General features: G+C 39.1%; 1 protein-coding gene across 4 annotated transcripts in view; it reads right to left on the bottom strand.

The window, feature by feature from the left end:
• CUNH4orf19 (chromosome unknown C4orf19 homolog) overlaps nucleotides 1–21,142 on the bottom strand; it is a 97,222-nt gene that overhangs the window by 40,618 nt on the left and 35,462 nt on the right. Inside the window, exon 1 of one of the 4 annotated variants that reach the window (XM_063240731.1) lies at nucleotides 17,781–17,920. The exons of the other annotated variants lie outside the window; for them this stretch is intronic. The gene's annotated coding sequence lies outside the window, so the exon portion shown is untranslated. Of the gene's footprint in view, nucleotides 1–17,780; nucleotides 17,921–21,142 lie in introns of those variants that run through there. 4 annotated transcript variants of the gene reach the window in all.

The raw sequence follows: 21,142 nt of genomic DNA, 5'->3' as shown, positions 1-21,142 counted from the left end.
AATTTGTCCAAGAACCTTCTATCATGAAACTAAGAATGTCCAGAAAAGGACGTCATGAGCTCCATGCACTATAATGATCATGTATGAACATAACAGTAATAGCCATCACATATGACGCTTCAAGGAAATTCTGATTTTTCCCAGAATGATTTTCTGCAAGATAAGCCTTTAAAAGTGGAAATATTTTGAGTACACACTGTTGGTGCTTTGGAAGCACATTTCCACACATGGAAATAAGCCTGCCTACTTTGCGTATTGGTCAAGCTGACACTGACAGTGAATTGGCTTTTACATGGTGAGGACCTGATTCCTCGCACAGCCAGCAGCACTAAACGTCTGAGGAGTTTGAGAGAAGCACTTCTCCCAGTGTGACTAAGCTACCAAGAAAGGCTTTATGAAAAAATAAGGCCATGAAAGCACATAGAAATTAGAGGGGGCAGTGCTCATTCAAACCGAACAAGAAAGAAGACACGTGCAAAAGACAGTGAGGAGACCCATGTTGTGGGTTTTGCGGTGACAAAATCAATATGGCACGTATGGTCAGGTTATTGGGGCCATTGAAAGTAGGCCCAGAAAACTGAATGTGCAAACGACAGGATGAAAGAGACATGCTAGAAACTGTCAGCTGCTAGTTGAAAGTTGAGAGAATTAAGAGATGAGTACAAAAAGCCTTTCAAAGAGTTGACCATTTGGTGCAGTAATGAGAAAAAAAAGCCTGATATATGTTGGTGGTGAGGGGAATCCACAGGAAAGCACAAATCTAGAAAATTTTGTTGTTTGCAGTGTTGGGATTAAATTCAGGGCCTCACACATGCTAGCAAGCACTTTGCCACTGAGCCACGCCCCCAGCCCTGGAAAATCATTTTCTTATGATTCTTTTGGTTTTCTAGTTAGTAATGATTTCTGCTGCTCCTGGTTACTCTTAGTATTTTGGTTCATGCCTTTACTCTATGTGGTGGCTTAGAAAAGATACGTTGCCTTTCACATTGCTTCCTTTTGCATAAAGCAATGATAACAGTGTCTTTTTCAGCAAGTAGCTGGGAGTAAATGAAAAACCGTGATAAAGTATTGGCCATAGTGGCTGGCATGATGTACATTCTTGATGTTGTGTACGATTTACTTATCACTACCCTCAGCAGCAGCATCGTCATCATCAACATTTGTTCGACCGTTTTTCTTCTTGCTACTAAAAAGGAAGCTCCTTGAATCCAGTGAAAGTATCTCTTTGTTTCTTCAAAAAGTAGGACTTCCACAAATAGACTCTGAACTTACAGTATAAAAAAGGTCAGATCTCCATGAAAGAATAGAATCATGTGAATAAAAAAAGGGTCATTGTAGTTATTTAGGAGGCTGAGTGACGGGGAGAATGGCAGCTCCATACAGGGCAGAGCTGGTAGGATAACTATGTATCTGACATACCAGATCCCAAGTCAGCATTCAGTTGAAACAGTGGAAGGGAAGTTGACAACAGAAATGTGGTCGTGGAATAATATCCAATCACTGTCCAATTTAGAAAGTCATAAATCCACAGGGACAGCAAGAAAGAAGGTAAAAGTAGAAAGGGCATGGTGTGAAGTAACTGACCTAGCAAAAATGAAGATTAGCCCTTGTTAGATGGTGAAATCCTTAAACGCTTGAGAAAGTAAAAGGGGGGTACGTTTGGCACGGTGGTACACCTCTTGGAAGACTGAGGCAAAAGGATCACCGCAAGTTCCAGATCAGCCTCGGCTAACAGTAAATTCAAGGCCAGTCTGTACCACACAATAAGACAGTGAGACCCTGTCTCAGAAAAAGAAAAAAAGAGATAATCTAGAATATGTCTCAGAAGTTGGGCTCCTACATCCTTCTGCATTCCTGGTCTCATATGGTTTCACTGTCCCTCTCAGATGAAGAACATAGGTTTTGTGTCTGAAGACATAAAATAGGATTTCTGCATTTGAAACACAGTAGAGGATTAAGAGTGGAGGGTGGCGGTTCCACCCTAAAACTGGGGGGCTGAGTGAAGGGGATGCGGAGGGGAGCTTTCAGTTTGCCCTGTTCTGGGAACAGGGAGAGCCACCCTCAAGATCTCCCCCAGATTTCTGAGCAAAGTCTCTGACTTTAGGATAGACTGAAACCAACCAACCAACCAGAGCAAAACAACAAACAATGATCTCTTCCTGTCATTTGCATCTGAAAAGAAGTGAAAGCTATTTTTTTTAAAGAAAAAGAAAATTACAGCAGAAAAGCTCTTGGAAATTAAAATATATAAAAAAAAAGCATATCTCAGTAAAGAATCTGGAAGAAAAAGCTGATAAGGTCTTGTTTTTTTAGCAAAAGTAATAAAGACATAGAAAACTGAATAATTAGTTTTAGAAAGATAACACACAAAATAGAGGATTCATTGATAAAATAATTGGAGGAAATTTCATATAATTGAAGGATATGAGTGAAAAGAGAGAGCTACCCAAGTCGATGGATAAAAACAGAGAACACCAAGACATGTCATTAACATCTTTCAGAACTGGGAAAAAAATGAAGATTCCACGGGTCTCCAGAAAAAAAATAAGATCAAATATAAAGATTTGGGATCAGAATGGCTTTAGATTTGTTAAAAACACACACACACACACACACACACACACACACACACACACACACACACAAATTTTAAACCTGGCCAAACTACCAACTAATGTTTGATGGCTATGACCTCATTAGGTGACAATAATTTTCTAGTTCTATTATAATCTTTTGGGATCACCATCATATAGGTGATGCCTTGCTGACCAGAACAATGTTATGTAGCACTTAATAGAAGGGATAGCTCATTTACATTAGAGAAAGTAAAAACACTCAGGACAACTTTTGAAGAGAAGAAATTGGGCTGGAGCGAAGTTCAGAGCACTTGCCTAGTATCCTGGTTACTTTCCTCTCATTGCTTGGGCAAAATACCTGCAAAGTCAAGGAAGGAAACGTTTATTTAGCTCGCAGTTTGTGGAGTTTTCAGCCCATAATCAGTTGGTTCCAAGGCAGGGTGTTATGGCACAAGGGCAGCACTTCAAAGCAGCAGATGACAGCAAAAGCAGCAAGAGCCAAAGGGGAGAAACAAGCCTCTTTTCTTCCCCTATATTACAAGCAGGCTACCAGCCTGGGATGAGTATAGCCCTCACACCATCTCCATGCTCTCCCTTTGTACAGGCTCAGGATATTTACAAAGTGAGGACTCTGGCTCCTTGCTGAGTCCCTTAAACTTTTAAACTTCTCAAGCTGATACAATGTATCAACCATTAAACCTAGCATCCATAAGGCCTTGGATTTGACTTGATATCCAGTGACAGAAACAGACAGATAGAGATAGAGACAGAGACAGAGATAGAGGGAAGGGGAGGAGAGGGAGAGGGATCCTCAGTGAGAAACCCAGACAAGAGAAAACAGAAAGACACAGACTAAAGTGTCCCAAATTTAGAAAAACTAGTGTTCCAAAGAGAGATTTATATAATAGGGAAGGAATTAGGGGTTGAATCAGTGGTAATTATAAATGAAAATTGAGCTATTTGTTATCCCCCAGAAAAAAACTGTATAGAAAAGGAAATAGAATTTATTACACCTCCTTTAGTTGTGAACAATATTTACATAGTTACAATAAATGTGCATCTAAACAAAATTAGCCAATGGCAGTTTAAGGGGAATGGGACCATTGCTTATGGGTGGGGGCAGGAGGTAGCAGTTGAATCATCTTCGATTCTAGAGTAAAACAATGCCTAAAACTGGAAAAAATTATCAAGAAATGTCTAGAAATCTTCCTTTAGAGAGTAGCAAATACTAAAATACTCCACTTAAAAAAAATAATGTGAGAAAGAAAAAACGTGCTCATAGGTGAGGAGACTGGTCATAAAAGCAAAGTCATGAGAAAGAGTAAACTAGATGACTGCAAGCAGTAACCATGCCTCTGAAAAAGCCAACATATCCAGTTATTTAACTTGCAATTATTATTAAACAGCTACTGCTCTGGGCCAGGTCATGTGCTAATAGATGATCATTGTGGGATGAACTAACAAGACATCAAATTTATAGTCTACTGAGATGGACAAAACTTAAATAAATACGACCTAGTATTGTGATAGAGATACCAGGCCTTTGCCTTACTGTCAACCTTTCAGAATACTTTAGAGCTACTTAGTCCAATAGGATAACTGCTAGGCGCATGTGGCTATCTAAACTTAAATTATTCAGAAGTAAATAAAATTCAAAGTGCACTTCCTCCATGACACTAGCCAGCTGTATTACAAGTGCTCAGAAGTCAAGTGTAGCTGGTGTCACTGTACTGAACCATGGTGTCACATGTTCCTCATTGCTGAGAGCTCTGTTGGATGGCCTGGTCTAGAAGTTCTGAGACAGTGATTTTTGTAGTGTATTCTTTTGCAGCATATCCCAGTACAACATTAAACCTTTGGAGGCATCGCATTCCATGGTCAAATTAATAAACAGTCTTGCAGAGCTTGATATTTAACTAGCTAAGTTATCTATACATGGAATGGAATTTCTACCTTGTTAGCCCATTAGCTTCCAGGAGAAGCCATTGCTGGAGCTAAGCAAAAGGAGGGTATTTTTTACTTGTGATACCGTTTGATCAGGGTAAATGCTGCTGGTTATCCGAAACCTACAAATCTTCAAAAATGCATTTTTGCTTAGTGCAAGAAGGGGTGAGCTCTTGAGCAAGAAAATTCTGAGTTTGCATCTGACCTTTACTACTCATGAGTTGTGTAGCCTCAGACAAACCTCTCAACCTCTCTGTGCCTTTCTTCCTTCATGTGGTGTATACATCAGAGGTGAACCCGGGTAGGCAGGTGGTAGATGCAGAAGCTGCCATTCTTGTTCATGTCCAGCATGTAATGCATAAGTTCCAAGGGCAGGAGCTCCTTATCTCTTGATGTTTCTTCTTATCATTACCCTAATTTCTAGCTTTTACTAGAGGATCTATCACTGCTCAAGTACTAAAATGCCTATAACAAAAAAGGGAATTTCTGTTCAAAGAAGGGTGACAGTAAAGGACACTAACATTTACCAAGGCCCATAAATCCTCCGTCCAGGTCCAGGAGGAGTCACAGGATGTGGGGACGGCAATTGGAGGGTGAGCGGCAGGTGGGGGGAAAGCAGCCTGGTGGGAGGTAAAGCCACAAGGACGGGCTGCTGGGTATGGGAAAGGCCTGGAATGCCACACTAAGTGCCTGCAGCCGGGGATAATAAGTGCTGGCATCATGTTGGCCTCGTTGCTGGGCAAGACAGTGGTGAACTGAGCCAGACTATGCCAGTCCACATTCAAGGGATTTTCCATCCCAAGTTTATGCTCCAAGTGGACAATCTCCACTCTCTTTTCTGACTTCCAAACCAGTTCTCTCCAAATGGGTTAAACTCTCAATTCGATAAGCCTGAGTTGGCATGGACTGTGGCTGTAAGACTCCACTTTTCCTTGTAACTGGTCAATGCTTTCAGGTTTGTTTTTTGTTTTCCTTTGATGGCTTTCCCCTCCCCCACCCCCAAGCGGGGCCAGTATCTGAATAGAAAGAAAAGACTGCAGGCAGGCATCCTTTCTCTGAACAAGCTTTGCAAGCTTTGCACCATCTTCCTTGGATACGGTTCAGTTGGGGGCCGATTCTCTGTTCCAAAAGGAATTCCTGTTCCTCACACAGGGGCCTTTGTTGTCCGAGGTTATGAGAAGTTAACCACCACTTCACACAAGGAAATATCTTTTCATTGTGCAAAGTCATGATCAAAGAGGTCTATCGTTTAAAACCAAGGGAACCAAATCATGATTTATATGTAGAATCACTACAGAAAAAAGAACGATCCCAGTTACCAAAATAAAACTCTATTCTGTAATATGTGGCACGAAATTTGTTCATCTAGTGATGAAGTTTACGGTTTCGCCCTCGGTAAATGCCAAATTCTAAGTCTTTTTATTACGGTATAAAAACTTTGCTTCTGTTTGCATTTGTTTGGCTTATAAATGTTTCCCATATTTTCCAAGTCTCTTTGAGATCTTTTTGTTAAAAATTATGTACTATAGGGGGCCAGAGGCATAAGTGCCTGCCTGGCAAGTGCAACGTCGTGAGTTCAATCCCAGGTACCAAAAAAAAAAAAGTATTATAAATATTGTGTATGTATTTGTACACATATAAAATATAACTGATATACAGCGTATGTGTAAGATAGGTATAGTTACATGCATGTACATATACATACAAGCACACAAAGGTTAGGAAAAGAGAAGGAAACAGTTCAGCTATAATCATAACTATCTAACTTTGGGTTGTGTTCAGTTTTTCCTATAGTATACTTTACATCCACCTACATTATAATTTTACACGATATTAACTACTTCCTGCCCTACTGTTTTGTATAGTTTTAAATGGATTTTAGAATTTTTAGAAAAAGATAAACTGTTTTTCCAGCTTTTGATGCTAAGAACAGAAACTTCCCCTGACTGCAGCCCTGGCACAGAGGAAGAGTCTGGGTCCAGCCCTGACTAAATCTACATCTGTGTATTTGTGAACTTTTGTTCCACTTTTTCTGTAAAGTGGAGTACCTGGGAGGAAAGGGCACAATTTGGCTACATTGTTTACAAACCTGTGTTTCCAATTTCATGGGCTTTCTTCATACTCTTGATAGCAGGAGAACAAATACATCCAGACTACTAGGTACCAGATTCAGACCTTGGATCAAGTTCCTGGTAACGTGGCTTTTTGCATGAGAATATATAATATTCATAATGATTATTTTAAATGGCTACAGATTATTCAAGGAGTGATCTGTCATCATTCCTCTCCAGAGCTTAACATTTTTGGACTCTCCATTGCTGGTAAAGTCACTTTCCTTGCATTTTTCAAGTTCAAAGTCTGCAGTGCTGACCATAAACACGACATATTATTAATGTGTGACATGACTTTGATTTTCCTTGCCCTCCATCCTCTTATAATTTTCTTCTGACATGAAGTGAAGATGACCTGTAGGACCAGGTGGTTAATGACCAATCAAGGGGCTAAGCTCCTCCATCACAGTCCAGGAGTACTGGATCTACAATCCAAAACTTTGAGCCAGGAAAATCTGCAATATAGCAGGCAGAAAGTTTTATTTTCAGTTTCCAAGTAGCTTAAAACTCCGCACAACAGAAGAGAATCCAAGCCAATTTTGAACTCCTCTTAAGTCTGAAAGCACAAGCTTCCCACAAGTTTTTCACAAGCACAAGTGAGAGGCGACCAAGTGTGTCTGTCTTAGCAGGAGGTGACATCCTGTAAATCTTTAGGTACTACATGTCCTTTCGATATACTCTTTTCTAATGTCCTTATTTTGTCTGAATTTTCACAGATATAGGGCAGTAAGAGATTTGACTCAGACATGCAAACTTTTTTGCATATGATGATCTGCAGGGCAGATGAGGGTGAGTGGGAGCTTGAGTGAGGCAGGACTCAGAGACTGAGTCACTGTCACTGGAATGCTGGCAGTTCTTTTAGGGTGCTCAGGGAGGTTACAGCCACAGTGCTGTTCACTGGCGCCATGCATGCAGATTTTCATAGCCAAAATTTGGGGCTCTGAATGGTGGTAGTACAGGTGGTGATGGTGGTGGTGATGAAGGGGGTGATGGGGATAGTAGTGGTGGTGGTGGTAGTGACTGCTAGGGTGGTCGTGGTGATTTCTGACCCTTGATCATCCACTGTGTGCTTAACACTTCATGCGTGCTATGTCATTTTCTTCCCAACATGCAATGTGATAAAAAACTTTAGCCAATGTTTAAATTTTAAAATTACAGTAACAGCCACATTGCTATTGACTCCCTTCAAAATTCTCCCTCTTTCTTTGAGCACTTGTCCCATGTACTTGGCACTTTCTGAAGCAGTTCTTGAAGTATTCGTTCATGAGCGTCTTTATATGTGCTGTTGTCTCCGCCTTGATGTCACGAATGAAGTCAGAACATTTACCATTCATGGTCATTTTGACACTGGGGAAGAGCTAGAAGTTACACAGTGCAGATTTAGTAAATAAGATGTAAGAGGCTGCACCCAAATGTTGCTATGAGCCTGGCTGCCTGTTAGATGACACTCAGCAGCGGCATTCCCTGTAGTTTTCATCATGCTTCATAAAGCGCTCACTAAAAAGGACTCCAGAACAGCTGCTTCAGAAAGTGGCAACAACGACAGGGTGTGTTTTAAGCAAGGCAGGGAGCATCTAGAGGAGAATGTCTTCTACTATAATAAATATTTAAACATTCGCCATGTTTGATCAGGCCTTATCATCATAACTAGTTCCATTCTATGGATAAAGAAAGTGCTCTGACAAGCTTAACCATAACTAACACACCACTGTACCTAGGAAATGGTATAGCAACGATTCAGAGTTTTAAGCTTTTTCATTTATGCCAAGGAGCATTCACTATGACAAATGCATGCAGTCAAGCTGATCAAGACAGAGGTAGACAGGGGACACAGGAAAAAGGAGCTCAATTAACCTTTGACTCCCCTTTATGAAGGGCTTCAAAGGTAGAGACCTGACAAGTATCTCCAAAATGCATGCGCAGAGCCACACTGCCAGCACTGGGAGAAGACAGTGTTCATCACACAGCTTTGTAGGTCAACTCTGCTATTCTCTGCAATAAATCTTCTGCTCTTCCCTATAAATTAACACTCTTCCTTGAGAATAGGAAATACTATCACCTTTTTCTTTCTTTCTTTTTTTTTTTTTTGCCTTTTGAGACAGGTTGCTATGCTGTTCATGTTGGCTTTGGGCTCACTTTGTAGCCCAGGCTGGTCTCAAACTTGCAAGGATCCTTCTGCCTCAGCTTCCTGCGTGCTGGGATTACAGAAGTAAGCTACCATGCTTGGCTTCTATCACCTTTGTGTAAGTGTGCAAAACTGAAAATTTGTACATGAACATTTAAAATGTTCATTTTATATAATCATGTTTTGTCACTGATTTATGACCAAAGTCCTCAAAAACAACTCAATAGTCATCCAGAACTATTCAACCTGTGAGATATCTCAATCTCCTCTTACACGTGCTCCAGAAAAACCAAGTTGTACGCGTGCTTTAAATGTAATGCAGGAGGAAATACTAGGGAAGCATTCCTGTGCAACTGGAAAATCCTGCACAGGGGGAGGCAGGGAGAATTATTCCCACTGTTTCTTTTGTGTGGATGGCACAACCTGAGTCTTTAAGCATCCTTAAGACTTTTTTTTTTCTTTTTATTTTTTATCGGTACCGGGGATTGAACTCACGACTGCCTGCTTGCAAGGCAGGCGCTTATGCCGCTGAGCTAAATCCCCAGCCCCCCATCCTTAAGATTTTAAGAACTGATATCTGTGGGTCACACACTTTGTATTGGTGCAGGGTTAACAATCAGTCACCAGAGCTATCGTTACACTGCTGCTGGGCTGCTGGTCTGGGCTTCTGGTCCTCTCTTTTCTTGCGCTGCTATAAAAGGCACTGCTGTCGTGAGCCCATCCTTTCTGCCTCACAGCTGGCCAGCCACACAAGTGACAGACTACATGTATTAACAGGAGGGAGTGCATCAGTTAGGTTTCCTACAGGTCGAGTCACATTTCTTTTGCTAATAAATTTTATTGGAACATAGCTGTGTCTATTCATTATGTAATGTCTTTCGAGCTCTACAGCAGAGTTGAATAGTTGCAACAGACACACCTTATGGCTCACAAAGTCTAAAATATTTACTAGATGGGGCCATATGGAAAAATCTGGCTGACTCTACATTTACAGGATTAAAAAAAAATGCATGTTATTGGCAACCAAAGCGTGGCAGCCACCACACAAGCGAGTGTAGAGTCAGATCAGAGGTCCAGCAGGTACTGAATGAGCACGAAAGCACATTATCCCTGGTGCAGCCTAAAAGTGACGCGCTCTGGTAACACCTTGAGGAAACCCTTTGAGAGACTCTGCCCGAGAGCATCCTTTATGTTGTGCCTTGATTCCACCAATCAACAGAAACCAACAGTAATAGCTGTTGTTGTTTTATGCTGCTAAATTTTGGGGCAATTTGTTTTAACACCAAGTACATTTATTAGAAAAGAAGAAAGTAACAAAATTTCCTATCTTTCCTTAATAAACTAGAAATAAAAGAATAAAACCAAAAACAAATAGAAGAAAATAATAAAGATCAGAAAACATAATCCCTTATCAAAATGTCAACATTTTTCATAAAAAGTAACATTTTGATGCTTATATTTCTGTAGGAATAAAAAGACTCAGAATGGTCTAAACAACTTTGATAAAGGAACAAAATTAGAGTTTCAACCGTCCCCAATCCCACAACCAATCATGACAAAACGGCGTTGCCATCAAGGTAGACAAACCACCAAGGTACCAATACGAAGTCCCAAAATAGATACCTGCATAACGGACAATTGATTTCTGACAAAGATGCAAAAGCAATTAAGTGGAGAAGGATTGTACCTTCAATAAATATACTGGAGCAACTGGATACCCACATGCAAAAATCCCAAACCTTACATAGCACATCAAAAATTTCTTAAGACATTCAAAAATCAACTCAAAATGGCTCACAGTGGGTTAAAGTAAAGGCAGGTTGGGCCGGGGGTTTAGCTCAGTGACACAAATGCAAGGTCATGAGTTTGATCCCCAGTATTGCCCCCCAACAAACAAACAAGCACAAAACAAAATAAAGGCAGGTGTGACCTGAGATGTTGCTTTGGCTGAGATCATTCTCTCTGGGACAAAAAGACTGGGACAAGGTGTAGAAGGAAAGGAAGATTTTACAGAAGTGTTCAGTGAATGGAGGAATTGAATTTGATTCTGAACAGGCGATGTGAATGAAAAAGGAGGCCATCATGCTTCTTTTTCTTTTTTTAAACTACCTTAACTATTTTTTACAAACATATACACACATACATTTTTTAAATTTCAGCTTGTCGCACTAATGAAACAATATGTTTACACACGCATGTCTTATTTATTTCACTAATAAGTATGTTCACCAGGTGCATCCATTTACCTATAAAAGTGCCCAGTTTATCATTTTTTATGGCTGAGTAGTATTCCATGGCATAGAAATATCGCATCTTTTTTATCCATTCCTCAGTAGATGGGCATTTAGGTTGTTTCCAAGATCTGACTATTATAAACTATACGGCTATAAACAAGAGTGCATATATATTGCTGTGGTATGATGTTTTTAATTCTTTTGGGAAGATATTCATAAAGGGAATAGCTGGGTCAAATGGGACCTCCAACCCTAGTTTTCTGAGGAGTCTCCACATTGATTTTCAGTGGTTGCACCAGTTTGCATTTCCACAAAGAGTGAAGGGTTTCTTTTTCCCCACAGATCCTCCAGCACTTGTTGTTGGTTGATTTCTTGATAACAGCCATTCTTTCTGGGTTGAGGTGAAATCTCAGTGTTGTTTTAATTTGCATCTCTTGAATGACCAGTGCTGTTGAACATTTTTTGATGTATTTATTTGCTGTTTGTACTACTTTATCTGAGAAGAGTGTGTTCATCTCAGATGCTCAGTTTTGGATTTGGTCTTTAAATCTGGGAGGACTGATTTTTTTGTGTTCTATATATGTTCTTGATAGTAACCCTTTATCTGAGGAACAGCTGGCAAACATTTTCTCCCAGATTGTGGGTTGTCTCTTCACTCTGGATGGTTTCTCTTGTTGTGCAATGGAGTAATTTGTTATGCAGCAGTGAACTAATACAACTGCATCTCTTTAGCTTGGCTTACCCTTTCATAGTGAATGAAATTTTACCTCCTAGATCAGAGTCTTAATGTATTCCGCTTTGGCCTGTTCTCCAACCTCAAATGGAACCATGTAAGATCTGGGACAACTGCTTACCCTGAGTCTGTCCTCTGGTCACATGGTACATCTCTCACTCTTTCTAGCTAGTCCTGTATCTTAATTTTATATCCACAAAATCTGATTTAGTGCCTGTTATTCATAATGGAATGGTACTAATAAATGCTGAGTGCTAAGTATCTTAGACCATTGTGTGCATTATTTATGTGCATTACGTAACCTTCATGATGACCTTAATAAGTGTTACTTTTAAGCCTATTTACTAGAAGAGGAAACAAAGGTTTAACAAGCTAAGGAATTTGCCTTATATCCTCAAGTCCTAGGGAAGGTGTGTTTATCTCTGTGCTGCCCTTTGGCTCTGTGATGCCACTCCTTCTGAGGAGGCATGCCCTCACCCATAAAGTGGTAATGATGATGGCCCTTTCCTATATTTCAGGGTGACCGCCTGGAAAAACATGGGAAGTGAGGTCACGGTTTTAAATTCTCAGTAACTGTGGAATCCAAAGACCTCTAAGGTGTGACAAACCTGAAAAGTGTTTAGAAAACCAGGCAGAGGTAGAGTGGGAGCCCGGCACCCGCCTGCCTGATCCTCTTACTGGGCTTCATCCTCCCGCCCTGGGCATCACTGTGTCTCCACCTCATCTGCAAAATCCCTGCAGTAATGGTAGGCAGAAGTGTTGGGACAAAAATACTTCACATCTGCACACTGGGCATTTTTATTGGGACTGTGTCTGTGCTCTGTCCTTTCTAAGAAGCCCTTTTTACCATTTCGGTGACTCTTGACTTCTCAGTCTTGTCCTCTTCCAAAAAGCATACTGGATACCTCTAGGCTAGATGCTTGTTCCAGTTCTCAGTTCCCATGGCACCCTTTGCATCTCTCACACAAGAGTTAGAACTTTTCACCTCTGCACCCTGAGGATGTAGAATATGGTTACATAAAGGCATTTGATTTTAGCTGAAAAAAGTGAAAAACATCATTCTAGACTGTTCTATGCTAAAATGCAAATTCCATAAGAAAGTTGCCCAGTGTTTATTCCAGTGCCAAGACTATAATGGATGCTCAATTAATCTTGAATTGATTGTCCTTAAAAATTCTGCCCTCATACCATCACATTTAATGTAGCCTGGTCAGACTAAAAGTACAGGTGATGGAATGGTTTCAAAGTTAAGATGCCTGACTCCAGTCAAGTCCACAACTGTAGCCTTGTAGGTCTGGGTCCCCATGGTGTTCTTGAAAATAGGTGACTTACATTGAGAATTTAAGTGGTTTCATGGTGCCACATCATCAGTGTTGTGATTTCATCTTCTAGGACAAGGATTATCTGTGTGTTCTGATCAGACTGCAGGCAATGACCTTGGCTTTAAATTAAATCACTTGAAGTAGTGATTTTTACAGGAAAAAAAAAAAACACACACTCACGTTTCTGTATGGATTATTTTGTCTTGCTTCTTTAAATGCCACTGGAAACAAAATAAACAAAAATCCACCAATACTGCCCCTGAGGAATGCAAAACCCAGAGAGCAAAAACCTTATCACAATATCCTTTCAGCATCACTTAATGATGAATTAGGTAAATTGGATATAAGGTAACAAAAACCCTGATGCATGCTAAATATCAAAACCAGAAAAAAAATTCTGCCTGGTCATCATTAGGAAATTGTGCATTTTAAGTATTCCCACCCCTGCCCAGCAATCTATCTGCTTTCTAAGGTAACACAAACCCTGCAGACATTTGTCTCCACTGGGTGACTATTCAAACCTGACTTAAACATGACATGCTGAAGTATTAGTTTATCCTTTCTTCCTAAATACTCATCTGCCATGAGAGAAAGCAATTTCTAGAAAACATTAGAGGGACTTTTAGTTGTTCATTCATTTACTCTTTCATTTTTCCATTAAACAAATGTTAGACTGCCATAAGAGTAACAAGGAAAGAGGGAAGTTCTCAAAATTTTGCAGGTCAAGGAAAGTTTGCTAATTTGTAAGCTAAAATCAACAAAATAGCTCCACCTTCTGTGGTATAGAATGTAATGCGGAAACAGTTTGTGGAAATAATCCAAAATCAATTAAAGTAGACGTAAGTAGTTGAGTATATAAAAATATACAGGACAGTCCACAGGTCACAAGAGTATTTCTAGGGTAGAAACAAAGCAAACCTAGAAACAAACTGTTAAGTCTACTTTTAATTTACTCAATGAAGTGGATATACGATGGGCTTAAATCCCGAATTTTTCAGTCCTTCATGTTTTCTTAGTTGGATATATAGAATACAAACTGCATAAACTAATGTGTGTATTGGAGAGGCAACTTCTGCTCCTTAAGCCAGTGATACCTTAAATGGAATCTATAATCTTCATTAATAAAATTAGCGTGTTGCCATACACACCACAGCAAAATGCATGACTTACTTGTAACCTGCTTTTGAACAATCGCAAGATTTCTTTACAGTATTCAGTTTTGCTATGGATGAGGAAGGTTCATTACCACTAGTCGGCATATTTCTCATCTTTAGGTAAGTGAAAAGTTTGCAAATCAGTTATATTTTGTAGGCAGTGGTGTGTTGGTGAGTTTTTTTCTTAAATAAAAGCAGACAATTTATTTGAAGGTGGAGAAGGGGTGGAAGAGATCGATACAGATAGACACACAGACACAGACATGGCAAACAGCTTCTCTGGATGAGGAGGGAGCATTTGAAAGGAAAACACCCCAGCAAATATTTACCAGCTGCTCAAAGAGATACTTATTATAAATAAACAGTATATAGTACAATGTAGAAATATTTTAAAAACCAATAAATTGTGTGGGCCACTGATTTTCACAGAATGACCTTAGTGAGTTTTGTTGTATTTTTTACCTGTAGTCAACTTATCAAGGCAACTAACGAGTAGAAAAAGTTCTGATGTGAATGTTGATTAACATTTTTACTTAACAATTTAGAAGAAAGTGAAATAATGAACTTATGTGAGGATTTCACTTGTTCATGAATTACATAAGCAAAGTTTTGCTGAATCAGATAACAGTTTTTGGATAATAGAAGAAAAATATCCTCAAGGAATTGTTTTGTGTTACTGTCTCATACAACAGTCATAGACTCAATCTATTTAAAAAAAAATTTTTTTTTAACCCTAGGGATTGAATCCAGAGCCTTCACACTGAGTTATGTACCCATCTCTTTAAAAAAATTTTGAGCTAAGCTCTAAGCTGCCCAAACTGAGGTCCGACTTGAAATCCTCCAGTATCAGCCTCCCAGAGCGCTAGGATTACAAGCATTTTTCACTACCTCTAGCTTGAGTCAATCTACCTTAACGCTTATTCACACTGACATTTTCATCATGTTCTTAATTACAGACAACTGAAAATCATTCCTGATTTATAGTATTTGCCAATTTCCATGACATAACTGCTCCTGCCATGTCTGATTTCAAGCTAGCCATGCTGAGTACTGATCACAGGTGGAAAGAAAAAGTATAGCATTATACTATAGTATTTCTATATAGTATTATATAGTATTTCTCCTACACAAATATATGAAGGTAACCTGAAAACAGAAAATAGTAAAAAAAATCTAGAAAATGTTTTGAGTATTTTTAAAAATTATAATTTAGTCCACCTATGGGTATGGTTGTAATTTAATTCTGTGATCTAATTTCAAACATTATTAAAGTCTCACAGAATTTCTGAAATTCTAAAATTCCACAGCCAGTCTTGGCTGGATCTGGCATAAGCTTTCAAGGCTTTGAGCTTGAAGGACAAATGTGTTTCCCAAGCAACTTTCCCTCAGCCACAGGCCACTACCCTCCCATTCACAGTGACCTGAAGGCCCCGTTACCCCATCTGTGAGTTAATCAGTCTCAAGGGGGCAGGGGCCTGGCTTGCAGGTCCCACTAGGAAATTAACATTTAATGAAAAGCATATGGGGGAAAAAAGTGACTCCAGCAGTCACATGAATTTTTAGACAGTACTTGGTGTCCTGGCCTATAGAATGGCAAGAATAGTGCTCTTAGGGCTGGGATAAAGCTAAGAGATAATGATACCAAGGCCTTAAAATCATGGCTCAGACACTGCAGATCCCCATCTCTTGAACTGTATCTGAAGATCATAGCAGAATCACTGGACCGGGTTCCATTTCTGAACACAGATGAGTCGGTTGGGGTAACAGTTCCTACATCCTCATGCCAACAGGGGCAGTTGTCAGATGTGTCAGACTCACCATGAGTCTGAGAAATTGTAGGCACAGTCTGTTTTCTTAAATACACGGAAGACTGTTATTTGCTGCTGGGGATGACTATCCTCATCTTTTGTCAGAAAGGACCCAAACCAAATCATTATAAATTTGTAACAGGATAAATTGTAACAGGATGAATTTGTACCAGTCCATTAGATGCTGGAAGCTAAGAAGACTCAGCCACCTCTGTGTAACCCATACAGATAACAGGTTCCTGTTACACAAAGACAAAAACTTTCAAAGACTTTTTGAAACCTTCAGAATATGTTGCCCTACATTTATGATTAATTTTCGAATCTTGAACCTTTTTAGTCTTTAAACCATCTTTAAAATCAGAAAGTTAAAAACAAAGCAAAATAATACAAAACCAAAAAGGTTTATTTTCCTTTTCTATATGTGAAATTGGGCTAATACATGTTTTAAAGGTTTGTTGTATTAAATGAACTAAAGCATTTGGCCATCGCCTGTGCCTGGCATATGTCCTGAAAACCACTGTGACAGCTGAAGCACATGGCATTCCTTCTCCTTTAAGCTGACTCAAGATTGAGGGGCTACAGACTGAACACTGGGGAAGAGGCCAGTGTCTTCCCGTCGTCTAAATGGGTAGGTAGCAAACTGAACTGATATCATTTCCCCTCCTCCTGATGACAGTGTTTTTCCAAGAATAAAACAAACAAACAAACGAAGTCCACCTATGGGCATGGTTATTAACCAGACCAAATCTCAAAGGAGTAAGAGATTCTAGGTTTTCACTTATTTTGTGTGTGTGTGTATATAGAATCATATATATAGAATTTTATATATATATATATGAAACTCATTTTTTTCTTGTTCGCTGAGGATTAATAATTAAGCAACGAACAATTTCAAAAAATACTAAGAGTTTCAAGCACAGAAGGGACAGTAGAACATGTGGAGTCAGCCTAACCTAGACTCTAATCTTACATGTAGAATCAAGGAGTACACAATCATACTGTTGAAAGAAAATAAAAAGCAAGATTTATATGTGTCTCAAAGCCAGAAATATTTTTTAGAATAGTAGTTACAATTTAAAGTATATGAAACTAAAATAAATGATCTAACATATTACTGATGAGAATTCAACATATTTGTGGGGAAGTCACAGAATTTAGCCCAGAAGCATTTTAAAGGGGTAAGGACTTGACTTAATACACTGTTAAATGTAGCATTGCTTGAACTAAGAGATTTTAGTTCTAGTTGCTTTAGCATCATGTTTCACAAGAATGTAAGACAGATTTCTAAAGTAGAAACACTCTAAATTGAGAAAAAAACTGCAATGTATAATAAATCAAATATTGGCAAGCTGTTAAAGTAAAAATCTCTAAGCGTGAGCACTGAACCAGGTTACCTAGGTTGAATTTTTACAAGTAATAATAATAAAGTGTGTATGTGTCTGTGTATGGGTCAGGCTCACGCAGGAATCAAGGATGTAGAATTATTTCACTCCTTGTGAAGTTTATATAAGGTACACTGGAACTCGACCTGTTTGTGAGAAGGGTTCCTTAAACAACAGTATCTGTAAGTCTGACCGCACATGGTCTTACACGGTATGTGCATGATGTTAAGGAAATCTATTGGGTCAATCTACTTTAGCCCTGGACCCTTGCTTCCCAGACTGTAGTGAGACAACTCTTGTGGAGAAGAAGAGTACGAGAATTAGTGCTTCTTCCTTTTTCTGAACAGTTGCAGAAAGAACTGAGATTTTTTTGTTTTAAAGATGTTCTTACCTCACTAGTAGATTTTGTCCTCATCGGAAGTACACTGGAGCTGATCTGCAAGTTCTTTTCCCAAAAAGGCGCCCAAAGTCTTACACGCCAAAGTTCTCAGAACTTCACACAGTTGAGCAATGGTTAAAAACAAAGCAGGAAACCCAGCGAGGGCTCTCTGGCCTGGGGTGGGGCCACAGGTTGGCCCTGTACTAGCTGCTATTGCTTAAGGAGGCCAAACACTCAGCACTCCCTGCCACGAGGAACTAAGAACGGTAATTACATAGTAAATACTAAGGGCTGTGTACCTTCCCTTTTGTCTGTCGAGCGCGGCAACCTGCAGTCCCTGTAGTTAAAGCTCTTCCCATTCAAGTATTACAGTGCTTTTCGGCCCAGGATGAAAACCAACCCACTGGCAGCCTTGTCTTGTAGGAGTTAGTGGCCCAGATAATTAAATTTGTGAACGGACAAAAGGACTTTGAAAAGTTCTGAAATGAAGCTGAATACCACTATTTGTTTGCATGTTATGATTCACAGTTTGTCTTTATTGCTGATGGAGGTAAAAAGATGTTGGAACTGATAGGAAAAAACCCTACATAAATATGTATATCGTTCCTGTTGCTCACTCCAGCCCCACTCTGCTGAGTCATTTCAAGTGAGTCAGCTTTAAAAATTAGGCTTTCAGGCTATTGAGATGGTTTAGAATCTCAAAGCAAATCTAAAAGGATCATAATGTTAAAAGACTTCAAAGATATTGACGTAGATTTTAATGATTAAGGAGGATTGATTCTAGACTCACAGTCTGCCAAAAAAAAAAAAAAATGTATGCACACTTCAGCAGTTTGCTGTACCAATACATGCCTGGAGCTGATGGCCACCATTCTGAGTCCTTGTAATTGTAGAGGCCAAAGGTAATTTGTATTAATCGTATTATATCTCAATAAATTCAGCATTACAATATTTATACAAGTTTTCTTTTCCTGATGCACGTTTTTTTCAGACTCTGTATATACACCTATATATCTAGCACTGTACTGGTCATTGTGGAAGAATAAAAAATTATGACTCTCCCTCCAAGGACTTTATAATCTGACACAGAAGCCAGAAGCAACACATATGAAACAACCTGGTTAAGAACAAAACAACATGGTACTGGATTCTTGTAGGACAGCAACCCAGTCCTGGACTAGCTCCTATTGCATCTACGGTCTGGCCTAAAGAATAATAGGTCTCCCTTGCTTTGGCCATTACTTTATTTCACCATCAAGAACATGATGCACAGATTTTATGTATTAAACTCCAGGGATAGGAGTGATCAACTAGAATCCAATCAGAGCTAGTCAACAGATAGAACTGATGAGACTAGTTTTCTACTAGAGTAGATATATGACAGCAATGGTCTTCTTTGATAAAATTAATAGCTCAATTAGAAAAAAACACATTCAAGAAAGAGATATCATTTAAGGGATTCAGGTGTGCAGCTGGACTTCTGTGGTTCTGTAATAAAAGGGAATAAGACTCTAATGAAGCCTGTAAGCATCAAGTTGGAGGGTGGGTTCCTGGATTACATGATTTCTGGAGCCTGCCGCTGACTATTGGGAGTCATAGTATCCTGGGTCTGGAGTGCTGTCAGGTTGACTCACATACAGTGGACCCCCCACAGAACTTCCACATCTGTGGATTCACCTGTGAACTGAAACCATCCCCCCAACAGTTGTGTCTGTATTGAACATACACAGACTCATTTGTGGTGTCATTCCCAAAACTACATAGTATTGCATTTACTTAGATGACATTTGTGCAGAATTAGGCATTACAAGTAATCTAGAGAAGATTTAGTATATGGGAGCATGTATTAAGCTTATAAACAAATACCATGTGGACTTGAGCACCTGATTTTGGTATTCACAGGAGTCTTGTAACCAATCCTTAGCAGGTAACAAGAGATGTCAGTATTTTTTCTGCAGGATGATGGCAGAACAACATAAAATAATGGATTTGAGAGACTTCAAGTTTTACAGAACAGATTGATGTACTGTTGAGTTTATTTGCTAATTAACGTAGTTTAAAAATATGTATGTAGAGAATTTGATCTGAGATTGCTTTGATTTTATCTTGACAGGGACTATGTAGAGGAGTAGCTATTTCTCAGTCATTTTACGCTTCCCTGTGGCTTCTGATTCCCACATATCTACTTGTTATCTATGCTTAATCTAATTGACTTTAATTTTTTTTTAATGCTCTAAAGACCTATTTTAAAGTTCAATATAGTTTTGGCTTCAATATCTGGCCACATGGCTGACTGTGTATCTTCTAAGTTCAACTTTATTTGCATTAAATAAGGATAACAGCACCAACCTCCTGGGTTACTGTAAAAATTAAAGACAATTTTGTAGAGTTGCATCATTAGTTTCTCTTTCCCCCATCTCTGTCTCATCGTTATCCCTTTCCTATCCCAAAGGAAATATGAAAATATTTGTAGAATTGAAATGAGTAACATTTCCCCATTCACTCTCCAGTTTTTAGTTTCTTCCGTGAAAACATATTTTGGAATTATAAATTCAAGGACTATAATCTACCTTAAATTTAGATTGCCAGAGACGCATAAGTCCTTCGGCTTTTCCCTTCCCATCCCTTCTCTTTTTTGGTATTCAAGGTCCAGCCTTACTCTCTTCCTGAGTCCCTCATGTCCATCCAAACTTCCCGGGCTTTCCATGGATGATGATGGCTTTGGCCTCACTCAGCCGCACCTCAGACTTTCCATTTTCTGATGTCCTCTTCAATCTCCTTTTTCAGAGTACTGTAGTTCTCTTTGTAGATGCCTTTTACTTCATTGGTTAGTTTAACTCCTAGATATTTCAGTTTTCTTGATGCTTCTGTGAATGATATCTTCTCATAGTTTCCTTCTAAACTCATTGATATACACAAATGCTATTGATTTTTGTGTGATTTTGTATCCTGCTACATTGTTAGAGTTGGTCACACATTCTAAGGCTTTTTGGTGAATTCTTTGGGTCCTCTATGTATTGTATATCATATGCAAATAATTTCAGCTCTTCCTTTTCTATATGTATCCCTCTTCTTTTCTTTTTGCGTAATTGCTCTGGCTAATGTTTTGAGTTCTATGTTAAATAGAAATGGTGACAGTGGGCATCCTTGTCTTCTTCCTAATTTTTGTGGGAATACTTTTAGTTTTCTCCCATTTAATATGATAGTTGTTGGTTTGTCACAAGTAGCTTTCATCAAATGCAGGTATGCTCCTTTTACAACTATTTTTAGTTCTTATCATGTAGAGGTTTTGGATTTTGTCAAAAGCCTTGTCTATTACTATGATCTATTAATATGATCATGTGGACCTTGACCTTGCTTCTGTTTATGTGATA

This window comes from Cavia porcellus, unplaced genomic scaffold, assembly GCF_034190915.1.
Source record: "Cavia porcellus strain 051 isolate PalLab524CR breed Dunkin Hartley unplaced genomic scaffold, mCavPor4.1 scaffold_30, whole genome shotgun sequence".
Lineage (NCBI taxonomy): Eukaryota > Metazoa > Chordata > Mammalia > Rodentia > Caviidae > Cavia > Cavia porcellus.
This window is presented reverse-complemented; position numbering and strand designations above follow the sequence as displayed.